Raw genomic sequence first — 13,534 nt, 5'->3', positions numbered from 1 at the left:
CTCCCCTTTACATCTACGCCCCTGTTCAGCATGAAAAAGCCAGAGAGTCGGCATCCAGTTCCCAAATCAATAAGACAGTTGGTTTAATTACTATTGGAAAATGCTTGTCATTCCTCTGTAGCATCTGGTCCCCACTGGACCTTCATCATTTCCTTCAACTGCTCCCCCCACTGACCAAACTGTGTAGCTCTGCAACTGCATCCTTGCTCATCCTCACCCTTCTGCCCCCAACCCTCTCCTCCTTGTACCCCCAATATGTTTTTCCCAATAAAAAAAATTACACAAATTCAAGTTTCGAGTCTTGAAAGATGCTGTGGGGGAAATCTTGAATGATCCAGTAAATATAAAAAGAAAATAGAAGGAATACATTGAACCACTGTACTAAGAAGAATTAGCATACACAGAATCACTTCAGGAAATAGCAAATGAACAAGAGCTAATGATAATAAAAAAGGAAAGGCAAGTTGTGTTGAAGACGTTAGCAAAAAAAATGAGATCTCAAGAATCAACTGTGAACAAGTCATGAAAAGACTTCCCCCAAAGAAAAGTCTTGGACCAGACAGCTTCACAGCTGAATTCTACCAAACATTCAGAGAGGATCTGTCACCAATTCTACTTAAATTATTAAAAAAAAATAAAAAGAAGGAACACTCCCAGATATTCTATAAAGCAAGCATAACCCTAATACCAAAACCAGGCAAAGATATTACCAAGAAAGAAAATTACAGACCAATATCTCTCATGACTATAAAATCCTTAACAAAATGCTAGCCAATACATAGAAAAAATAATTCATCATGGCCAAGTGGATTCATAACAGGTGTGTCAGGATGGTTTAACATAAGAAAAACAATCAATATAATTCACCATGATAGCAAATAACAAGAACCATATGATCTTAGTAATTGATGCAGAACAGACATTTGACAAAATCCAGCACCCTTTTCTGATAAAGACAGTCAGCAAAATTGGGATAGAAGGGAATTTCCTCAACATAGTAAGAATTATGTGCACAAAATCAAAAGCTAATATCATTTGCAATGGAGAAAGACTAAAAGCATTTTCCTTGAGAACAGGGATCAGACAAGGATGCCCACTGCTACCATTTCTAGTCAATATTGTATTGGAAGTACCTGCCGAGGAAAGACAAGAGAAGGAAATAAAAGGCATCCAGATCAGCAGAGATGGTTAAACTATCCCTGTAGTCTTCAATATATACTGAAGCTCAACATCAAGACAAAGATTCTCACCAGTAGACCTATTGGCGGCACCATGATTGAAAACTACAGTCCTTGACCTTCTGCAGCAAGCACTTCAGATCCTCCTCAAACACTCTTTGGTACCTCCTCTGGTACTCTTTGCTTTCTGCCAAGATCCATCTGACATTGGCAATAATATCTCTAGTGCCATGACTTCTAAATCCAGCTTGTATTTCTGATAGTTCTCAATGTACTGCTGTTCCAATCGTTTCTGAGTAATCTTCACCAGGTTTTTCCTAGTGTATGATATTAGTGCGCACATGTTGCCAGGAGGGACGGGTCCTTGGAGAGGGACATCATGCTTGGGAGGGTGGAGGAACAGCGCAGGAGGGAAAGACCCTCTATGAGATGGATTGATTCGGTAACTGGGGTAATCGGGATGGGTGTGTCAGAGGCAGTGCGGTTGGCGCAGGATAGAGCAGGGTTTAGGGCTGTTGTACATAGGGTCGCTATGAGTCGGAAACGTATCGACGGCACATAACAACAACAACAACATGATATTAGTGATATTCTTTGATAATTTCCACCCTCTTTTTTTCTCCAACTTTTTTTTGGATGGGAACAAATATGCATCTCTTCCTGTTAGTTGGCCAGGTAGTTGTCCTCCAGATTTATTGGCACAATCTGGTGAGCACATCCAGGGCAGCATCTGTTTGTTGAAATATGTCAATTCCTGGGGCTTTCCACTGTCCCCCTCCCCAAGTCCTTCAGAGTAGCCTGAACCTCCTCCCTCACCATATGTTGTTTAATGAAATCTTTTGTCAGTCAATTCTTTTTGGTACAGTGACTCTGTATACTCTTCCCATCTTCTTTTAATGCTCTCTGGATGATTCAATATTCTGACTGTAGCATCCTAAAGCATTGCAACTCATGGCTTGAATTTGTTCTTTAATTCTTTTTGCTTAAGAAATGCCGAGCAAGTTTGACTGTTTTGATTTTCTGACTCCAGCTCTTGCACTTTTCATTATAATACTTTGCCTTGTCTTCCTGAATTGCCCTTTGAAATCTCCTATTCATCCCCTTGGCTTCTTGATTTCTTCTCTTTACTTTGGCTTTTTGGCACCATGGTGCAATGTTTAGAGTCTCTTTTGACATCCACTTCAGTCTTTACTTCTTCCTTCTTGTTTTTAATGACCTTGTGCATTCTTCATAGATGATGTTCTTGATATCTTTCCACGGCTCGTCTGGTCTTCATTAGTTAGTGTTTAAGGCCTCAAACCTGTTTCTGAGTTGGTTTTTAAATTGAGGGGTGATAGACTCAAGATAGGATTTTGATTCCTATGGATTTGATTTTACTTTATTCAGCTTTAATTTGAACTTGCATATTAGTAGTGGATAGTCTGTTCCACAATCAGCACTTGACCTAGTTTTCACTGCTGATATTGAACTTCTCGAACAATTCATTCCACAGATGTAATTGATGTGATTCTTGTGCATACCATCAGGTGAAATTCAAGTGTATAGCCTGCATTTATGTTTCTTAAAAAAAGCATTTGCTATGAATAAATCATTGTGCAGAATTCTATCATTCTGTCCCCAGCCTCATTTCTGTCACCAAGTCCTGTTTTCCAACTACTGATTCTTCTTCCTGGTTCCCAACTTTTTCATTCTAATCATGCATTATTATTAATATATCTTGTTTATAGATTAAATCAATTTCTGACTGCAATAGTTGGAAAAAATAATCTATTTCCTCCTTTGCTCTGATTGTTGGTGCATAAATTTGAATGATAGGTATTAACAGGTCTTCTGGCAAGCTCTGGTGGCCTAGTGGCAAGAAGCTGCAACTTCAAGTTCAGAGGTGCACAGTTCAAATCCACCAGATGCTCTGCTCAAGAAGAAGGAACAATGTCCTCCTGTACCAGTCAGATGTGATTTGACGATACACACAAAAAATAATGAAATAAAAAAAATTAAAATAAAACAGGTCTTCCTTGTATGTATGTGGGTATTATCCTGTCACTCACAATATTGTATTTCAAGATGTATCTAGAAACAGCCTTTTTAACTAAAAAAACCCTGTTTGTTCTTACTTTTTCTTCTCAGACGCAGTAGATCATGATTGTCTGATTCAAAATGTCCCATGCCAATTCATCTGCCTGTACCTAGTATGTCAATATATCAAGATTAGAAGAAGCCTCTTCAACAACCTACATTATGCAGATGACACAATCTTACTTGCTGAAATTGAAGAAGACATGAACTGTAGTCTTCAATATGGAATGAAGCTCAACATCAGGAAGATAAATATTCTCACCACTGGGCCAATTGGCAGCACCATGATGGATGGAGAAGAGATTAAGGTTGTCAATTACAGATAGCTCAACTCCACAATCAACATTTCAGCAGTCAGGAAATTAAAAGAAGAATTTCACTGGGGAAAATCTGCTGTCAGGGACCTCACCAGAGTGCTGAAAAGCAACAATGTCAGTCTAGAAACTAATGTACGCCTAATCCAGGCCATGGTCTTTGCAATTACTTGTTATGCTTTAGAGAGCTGGGCAATCACTAAGGATGATAGAAGAAGAATCAATGCCTTTGAGTTGTGGTGCTGGAGAAGAGTCTTGAGCATACTGTGTACCAAGAAAACAAATAGATCTATCTTGGAGAGGGTGAGCAAGTCTCTCCTTGGAGGCTAGAACTTTGAAGCTCTGTCTCACATATGTTGGGCACATGGAGAGACCAGTCCTTGGAGAAGAACGTCATGCTCAGATGGGTGGACGTATGGTGAAAGAGAGAAAGACCCCAGATGAGATGAATTGATACAGTATCTGAAGCAATGGTGGTTGGTGTGTCAGAATTAGTGATACTGGCTCAGGACAGGGAAGGGTTTAGAGCTGCGGTACATAGGGTAGCTAATTGTTACAGGCGACTGAATGGTAAATAACAACAACAACATATTATATTGGGTTTTGTTTTGTTTTTTTTAATTTAAGCCTCTTGTTTAGAGTTAACAAGACCTCGGGTAGGGCCTTTGTATTTCAAAGTCACTTGTTATTATATTTTGGAGGAACATTCTTCTATGTGCTACAGCACTCTTCTGTCAATATGTTATACTGTGGTAACCTGGAGTTGCTGTGATTTGGAACCTTTTGCCATTGGTATGTCAAATGGCATAACGGTTACCCATCGTGAACCATGTTTGGTGGAGCTTCCAGTTTAGGGCAGGTTTTGAAGCAGGAGTGGCATCCACTTCCTAAACAACATGCCTCTGGAAACTCTATGAATTTAAGAAATTATGATAGTTATAGAAAGACTTCAGGTCTTTAGTTCATAGGGTCACTATGAGTAGTGCTCAACTTGATGGCAATCAAGAGCAACAACAACAGTTCTTTCTTAACAATGTCTAATTTTTCTATATTTATGCTTCTCACATTCCACATTCCAATTACTAGTTTACAACTCTTCCTCCTCCTTTGCGTTTCAAATTTGAGGGCTCAGCCTCAGTTGCCATATCTGTTTATTTACTCTAAGTGTGTTCTACTGTACATGGGGGTTTTGAAGGCCTGATATATTTCAGAAGTGGATGGCCCATCTTTCTTTCTAGTCTGTCTTAATTTGGATGTTTAGTTTTAGAGCAATATCTAACAGAAAAGCATTTTGCTTAAAAGGAGAAGATGAAAAACAATTGTATTACAGAAATAAACAATACAATCAATGTCCCCCAAAATCCCCCACACCACCCCACACCACCCCACTCAGGCACACGAGCCTGTCACTTCCCTTTCCTTGCTACAATAGCATTCCTTGTACTCCCACCTATCTGGTCCATCATCTCCCTCTTTCAGCCACCCCTTGATATGATGGCTTAGGCCACAAGTAATTTCTGTGATGTCTTACATCTTGCACTGCTATTGGTCTCTCACGCCAATGCTGATGCCTGTCTCGCATTTAGGAGCATGTAAATCCAAATCTTATATACCAGCTTCAGGGAAAGATTTTTTGCATGAGGCAGTACTAGACAAATACTAGTCCCTGAGTTTCGGCTGTACAGCTTTCGTTTTGTGACTTCGCGTCTTTGTTCTTCCTTTTGCACCACACTGCAGTTACAATGCAATAATTTCCAAAGTGATGATAGCTCCCTTCTTGGGACTGAATGTTCTGCCTAGGAAGCCTGATTGTTAACATGATTTAAAATAAGGAAAAGTGTTTGTTAGGGCTATTTCCTTACCTATTCAATCTACACAAAATAGATCATTTGAGAAGCTGGACTCTGTAAAGAAGAATGTGGCATAAAGATTGAAGGAAGATTCATCAACAACCTGCAATATGAAAATGGCAGAAGCTTGCTTGCTGAAAGTGAAGAGCCTTCAAAATGTGTTATATTTTGACATTAAGAAAACAAAAAGCCTCACTACCAGGCCAATAAGCAGCATCATGATAGATGGAGAAGAGATAGAAATTGCCAGGGTTTTTTTATTATTTTATTGGGAAAAAACATGTTGGGGATACAAGGAGGTGACGGTTGGGAGCAGAAGGGTGAGGATGGGCAGGGATGCAGTTGCAAGGCTGCACAATTTGGTTTGTGGGGGGAGCAGGTGAAGGAAATCAAAAGGATCCAGTGGGGACCAGATGATACAGGGCAATGGTTAGTGTAGTCCAATGGTGATTAAACGAACTGTCTTTTTCACTTGTGGGTTTCTCATTTGGGAATTGGGCACAGATTCTCTGGCTTCTTCATGCTGAACAGGGGCATTGATGTGAAGGGGGAAAGGGAGCACACTTTATCACCTTGTTGGTGGTCTTGGGTTAAAGCTGCCTGCCTTCTTGTTCTGTTAAAAGATATTTTCCCGGCATTTACTCCCCTTTGGACTGCAAAGTGTTTTCCCAGGTGGGTCCAGTGGGGATGGCTGACTGAACCCTGAGGCTCCATCCTCCTTTACTTCCTTAGCTGGCTGTTGTATTTCCTTTTTTGTCTCTGGAAATGGATTCAGGGTCAGGTCTGGAGCAAAACTCAGTGTTAAGGTTACTTATAGGAAAAGGAGCAAACCTAGAGAGAACAAACTTGTGAGTTACAAATAGAAGGGCTGTGGGGGTGTTACTTACGGGTGTACTGGAGAAGAGCAGCCTAGATAAAATTCTCTGTACACCCTAGGCAGTTTTTTCTACCCAGGGGTCGGATGGCACAACCTGAGGGTAGAGGAGCTCACCCCCAGGGCCAAAGACAGCTCGCCCCGAGCTGAGAGAAATTGCCAATGATTTAATCTTCCATGGATCCACAATCAACACTCTTGGCACCAGCAACCAGGAAATAAAAAGATATATTGCATTAGGAAAGTCAGCTGTCAGGGAATCTCCAAAGTGCTGTATAGCAATGATGTCAGTTTGAAGACTAAGATGCACCGGATCAAATGATGATCTTCTGAATTATTTGTTATGCAACTAAAAGTTGGACAGTGAATAAGGATGGCAGAAGAAGAATCTATGCCTTTGAGTTTTGATATTGGAGACAGTTGCTGAAAATTCCAGGGACTGCCAAAAGGACAAACAAATACATCTTGAGAAAAGTACTATCAGTGGGCTCCTTGAAGGCAAGGATAGTGAAATGTTATCTAACAAACTTGGGCATGTTGTTAGAAGGTGCCTGTCCTTGGAAAAGGACATCAGGCTTGGAAAGCTAGAGGACTCACTGAAGAAGAGGAAGACCTTTAACTAGATGGATTGGTACAGTAACAGTGATCTCAAGTATGTCAGAAATCATCAGGATGGCACTGGTAGAATTGTGTTCAGATCTAGTTATAGAGTTGCTATATAGTCAACTTTATGGAACTCAACAAAATTCTGTGTTCAGAAAAAATTATTAGTCATATCTCTTACAATCTTCTGTAAAATCCAGAATGTGGCATCTCCTATCACATTAGCCATGTTTCTATACTTTGCAAAGGTGCTTTGGTGACTTATTGATAAGGCATTAATGGTCAAACCAAAGGTAAACTATTTTAATCAACCAAATGTAATGTGGGAACTCAATGGAATCTTCTCCTATGTAAAGTACAGTGGCCTCTGACAGCCCTAGAAGATCAGTTATGAGTTGATTCTTACTTGACATAGCATAACAACAACATACTTTGCAAAGCAAAAATATGTATAAATTGCCTACTAATCTACTTCCAGAAGTTGCCTCTGCACTTAACTATAAACTAAAATAGGATATGGTATTACTGGAATTTTTTTAAGTAGTTGGATCCTGGAAGGTAGGTCATTTTTATTTAATTAACAATCAGGTATAAACTGTTTGGTTGATTTGATTTAATTAACAATCAGTTGTGGGCTAGAAGCCTCTTGCTTAAAGCAATTGAGATCCATTGGGCATGTCTTTGTGATTAAAAGTTGGTTGGTATGAAGACTGATTTGATTTGCTATTATAGTTACAAACCAAATTTGCCCTTTGTTGTGTTTGGGAAGAACATTGTTCTAATTTATACAGCACTTGTCAGTTTGCTGTACTGAGATAAACTGTGGGTGCTGTGATACTGAAAGCTATGCCACTGGTGTGTCACATGCCACAAAGATTACCCATGATGGACAGGTTTTAATAGAGTGCCCAGATTAAGACAAAGTAGGAAGCAGAATTGACCATCCACTTCTTAAATAACAGGCCTCTGAAAACCCTATGAACAGTAGAGAAACACAGAAAGTCATTGTAGTAGTGGTGGTAGAGCCCAGATTGGAAATGAGTTGAAAAGAGGAAAAATAATGGCAAACATCATTTAATAATTTTAACATAGAATGTACACATCTTGAATGTTGGAAAACTAAAACTTGTGATAAATGAAATGGAACACATAAACATCAACATACTAGCCTTTAGTAAGATGAGATAGACTAGCTTTGGACACTTTGAATTAGATAATTATATGGTATACTATGCTATGCAGCATCAGTATGGATGGTGAAGAGATTGAGACAGTTAACAGTTTTAGTTTGCTTGGCTCCACAATCAACACTCTTGGTAACAGCAGCCAGGAAATCAGGAGATGAATTGTATTGGGAAAGTCAGCTGTGAGGGACCTCTCAAGAGTACTGTGGAGCAACGACATCAGACTGGAGAATAAGGTGCGCCTGATCCAGGCTATAGTCTTTGCAGTTATGTGCTATGCATCAGAGAGTTGGACAGTGAATAGGGTAGACAGAAAGAGAATTGATGCCTTTGAGCTGTGATGCTGGAGAAGAGTGTTGAATATACCATGGACTGCTAGGAGAACAAACAGGTTTGTCCTGGAGAGGGTGAAGCCAGAATGCTCCTTGGAGTCAAGGATTCTGAAGCTTTGTCTGACATACTTTGGGCATGTTGCAAGGAGGGACTGGTCCTTGGAGAGGGACATCATGTTTGGCAGAGTGGAGGGGCGGCGAAGGAGGGGAAGACCTTTGATGAGATGGATCAATTCTGAGACTGGAGTGGGGGGAATAAGTGCGTTTGAGATGGCTAGGTTGGCACAGGATAGAACAGCATTTGGAGCTCTTGTACATAGGTTCGCTATGAGTCACAAGCGACTCGATGGCACATAACAACAACAACAACATACTATGCTGGGAATATAAAAGAGAGGAAGGATAGTGTTGCATTCATAGTCAAAATGTCAATTTCAGGTTCTATCCTGAGCTACAATATTGTGAGTGATAGGGTATTATCCATACACATAAAAGGAAGACCCATTAATATGACAATTATTCAAATATACACGCCTACATCTAGAGCCAAAGAGGAAGAAATTGAAAATGTTTACCAAATCTTGCAGTCTGAAATTGGCTGAACATGTAATAAAGATGTTTTAATGATAATTGATGACTGGAATGCAAAAGTTGGAAACAATGAAGAAGGAATAGTAATTGGAAAATGGGCGTGGTGATAGAAATGAGGCTGAAAATAGAATGATCGAATTTTGTGTTTTCAAGGATTTATTCATTGCACTGGACCGATAGGCAACATCATAATAGATGGAAAAAAGATTGAAACTGTCAACGACTTCCTCTTACTTGGATCAACAGTTAACATGCATGGTACCAGCAGTCAGGAAATCAGGAGACACAGTGCACTGAGAAAGTCTTCAGTTAGGGACTTCTCCAAACTATTGAGGAATACTGATGTCAATTTGAGTATTAAGCTGCATCTAATTCAGTCCATCATCTTTCTGATCACTTGCTATGCATCTTAGAACTGGGCAGTGCATAAGGATGACAGAAGAAGAATTGATGCCTTTGAGCTGTGATGTTGGAGAAGAGCGCAGAACATCCCACAAATTGTCGAGAGAATGAACAGATATGACTTGGAGAGGGTGCTCTATTGTGTGAAGATGACACAGGATAGGACAGTGTTCAGATCTGTTGTTCATAGGGTTGCTATGAGTCGTACTCGACTCAACAGCACTAACAACAACAACATGCAATCTGTATGCTGAGCAAATAATTTGAGAAAGTGTACTATATGAAGAAAAATGTGGGACCAGAATTAGAAAAAGAATCATAAACAACTTATGCTTTGCAGGTAATAACAGTCTTGCTTGCAAGTGAAGAAGACTTGAAGTACTTAGTCAAGAAGATCAAAGACTGCAACCTTTAACATGGGTTAGACCTCAACATCAAGAAACAAAAATTATAACCAGGTGACCTTGATAGACGGGAAAAAGGTTGAAGTTGTCAATGATTTCATTTTACTTGGATCCATATTCAATACACGTGCTAGTGGTACTCAAGAAATGAAGAAACCCTGCAAGTCTTCATTTACTTTCAGGAACTTCAGTAAAGTGCCAAAGAGTAAGGCTGACAATTTAAAGATTAATGTATGCCTGATCCAAGTCATGGTATTTTTCAGTTGCTTCCAACATATCTGAAAGTTGAACAGTGGATAAGGACGACCTAAGAAGAATTGATGCCATTGAGTTATGGTGTTGGCAAAAAGTATTGAATGATCTATGTACCAAGAGAACAAGCAAAACTGTCTTGGATGATGTACAGACAGAATACCCCCTAGAGGCAAAAGTAGTGGTAGTTGGTCTCATACACTTTGGTCATGTTGTGAAAGCGGGCCGGTGTATGGAAAAAGACATTATGATGGGAAAAGTAGAGGGTCGTCAAAAGCGAAGAATCCTAACCCTCAATGAAATGGATTGACAGTTACTACAACAATGGCCTGGAGTACGGCGGAGATTGTGAGGATGGTACAGGATAGTGAAAGGTTCCAGTTTGTTTTTCATAGGTACAATAAAGCACATTTATAGTTGAGCACCTAAGGATGAGCCCTTGTATTTGGAAACACAAATGAAGAGGAATCATTTTAAGCACACACTAATGATTGAAACATAGAATATGAGAAGCATGAGTGTAGAAAAAATTGGACATTATTAAGAAACAAATGGAACACATACTGACATACTAAGCTTTGACAAAATGAGATCAATTCGCATGGGACACTTTGGACCAGACTGTTAAGATCTACTATGCTGGAGATGAAAAGGTGAGAAAAAAAATGGGGTCTCATTCATAGTTAAAAAGATCATTCCTAGACCTATCTTGAAATACAATGTTATAAACATCAAAATAATATCCATACACATACAAGGACGTCTGGTTTAATACCACTATCATTCAAATATATACACCACCAACAAGAGCCAAAACAGAGGAAAAAGATGATTTCTACCAACTTTTGCAATTGGAAATTGTTTGAACATGCAACCAAGATTCATTAATAATAATGGGTGACTGGAACGCAAAAGTTGGGAACAGTGAAGAAAGATCCAACTACTGAGTTGGAAAATATGCACATGGTGACAGAAATGGGGCTGGAGATAGAATGATAGAATTTTGTACAATGAATGATTTATTTTGTAAACACTTTTCCTAAGAAACATAAATAGCGACTATACACATGGATTTCACTGACAGAATGCACAGGAATCAGATTAATTACATTTGTGGAAAGAACTGTGAAAGCTCATTATCAGCTGTGGAAACTATGGCAGGTGCTTGGAGGAGACAAACTATCATATGCAAGTTCAAACTAAAGATAAAGAAAATTAAATCAACTGTGCAAGCATCAAAATTTTATCTTGAGTCTATCCCACCTGAATTTAAAAATCGTCTCACACCACAAGAACATAAAGGTAAACAACCCAATTGAAAAATGGACACAGGATATGAACAGACACTTCACCAAAGAAGATATTCAAATGGCAAACACATAAAGAAATGTTTAAAATCCCTAGCTCTAGGAGAGAGGCAAATCAAAACAACTATGAGATATCATCTCACCCCACTAAGAATAGCAAACGTTAACAGAACAGTAAACAACAAATGCTGGCGAGGTTGCTGAGAAACTGGAACCCGTATTCACTGGTGGTGGGAGTGTAAAATGGTGCAACCCCTGTGGAAGGCGGTATGGCGCTTTCTCAAAAAGTTGCAAATAGAGATACCATTTGACCCAGCAATCCACTACTGGGAATATACCCTGAAGAAACCATAAGAGCCACCCTGGCAGATATTTGCACACCCATGTTTATTGCAGCTTTGTTCTAATAGCGAAGTGTTGGAAACAACCTAAGTGCCCATCAACAAACAAATGGATAGAGAAGCTCTGGTATATTCACACAATGGAATAATATACTGCATTGAAAAACAAGGAACTAATGAAATATACAAAATGAGTGACCCTGGAGGACATTATGCTGAGTGAATTATTTCAGTCACAAAAAGACAAATATTACGTAATGCCACTGTTAAAAAAGAAGACTGACTTGGAGGTTGGGGGAAGACTGAGAAAGATGAGATAAATAAAGTATACTGCATTCAAACAGATGAGGGAGAGAACTGTTTAAAAGGGATATATGATTGGATATTATTGTCATGACAGGTATCCAGAATGAAAGCTGCACAGTGGAGTGGACTTGGGGGGAGGAATTGCATAACAATTAAAGAATTTTTCTTTTACTTTTCAAGGAGAAGAGTGTATTGAGGGGGAGGGGGTGGGCAGGGAGAAAAGTGTGACAATGAATAATTGGAAACCCTAAGTCTCTGCAAATTTTCATTAAAATTAATTAAAAATTTTTAAATAATATGGAAGGGGGAAAAGGGATATATGATTAGGTATTATTGTTATTACAGCAGTCCAGAATGAAGGCAGCATAGTGGAGTGGACTTGGGGGTAGGGATTGTATAACAATGAAAGAATTTTTAGTTTACTTTTCAAAGAGAAGAGCGAATTGAGAGGGAGGGGTGGGCAGGGAGAAAAGTGCAACAATGAATGAATGGAAATCCATGGTCTCTGTAAATTTCATTAAAACTAATTTTAAAAAATCATCTCAGAAACAAATTTGAGGCTTTGAACACTAATGAAAGACCAGAGTAGTGTTGGGAGGATATTGAGAATATCATTCATTTGTAAAATAGTACAACCACTCCGAAAGGCAGTTTGGTTCTTCCTCAAAAAGCTGAATATAGAAATTACCTATGACCCAGCTTTTCTATTGTTTGGAACATATCCTAAGAAAATGAGAACTGAGGCTCAAATGCAGCCTTATATATCAATGTTCAAAACGGTGTTATTCACCATTGCAAGAACATGGAAACAGTTGAGATGTCCAACCTCAAATAAAGGATTGAAAAGTTGTGGTACATTCATACAATGGAATACTGTGCAGCACACAGGAGCAATGATTTTATACATTACTGCCTAACTTGAGAGTGACTGGAGAGCACTATTCTCAGTGCACCAACTCAGTCCCATAAGGACAAATACTGTATAAGACCATTATTGTTGGGTGAGTATGAGTATCCAAGGGGAGAAGGTGGAAGCAGAGGAGTGAGGATGTGTGGGCGCATGTTAACGATAGGATGACACAATTTGATGGTTATAGGGGTAAAGGAAATGGGAATGATCTTGTGTGAAAAACAATGTATATTCTAACTTTGTAAATAAATCAGTATTAAAAAACAACAGAACAGTAAAAAAAAAAAACCACCAAACAACAAAAACCCCACACCAGAATATCATTCATGAAGAATAAAAAAGATAATTGCTAAGAGAGAGGAGGAAGAAAAGACTGAGATGAATTATCAGTAGAGACGCTGAAAATTTCATTATAGCTTCAAGAATCCAAATGAAAGGGAAGAAATCAGAACATTAAAGAAGCTGAACAGAAGATATCAAAGGGCAATTCATGAAGACAAAACAAAGTCAAATATCCAATAGCAGGAGTCAGAAAATCAGAAAGGCTGAACTCTCTCGTCATTTCTTTTTTTTTTCCTGCCAAAACTTTTATTGATGTTGTTGTTGTTGT

Source organism: Elephantulus edwardii, unplaced genomic scaffold (genome assembly GCF_000299155.1).
Source record: "Elephantulus edwardii isolate Elephantulus edwardi_28Jun2011 unplaced genomic scaffold, EleEdw1.0 scaffold00009, whole genome shotgun sequence".
Classification (NCBI taxonomy): Eukaryota; Metazoa; Chordata; class Mammalia; order Macroscelidea; family Macroscelididae; genus Elephantulus; species Elephantulus edwardii.
This window is presented reverse-complemented; position numbering follows the sequence as displayed.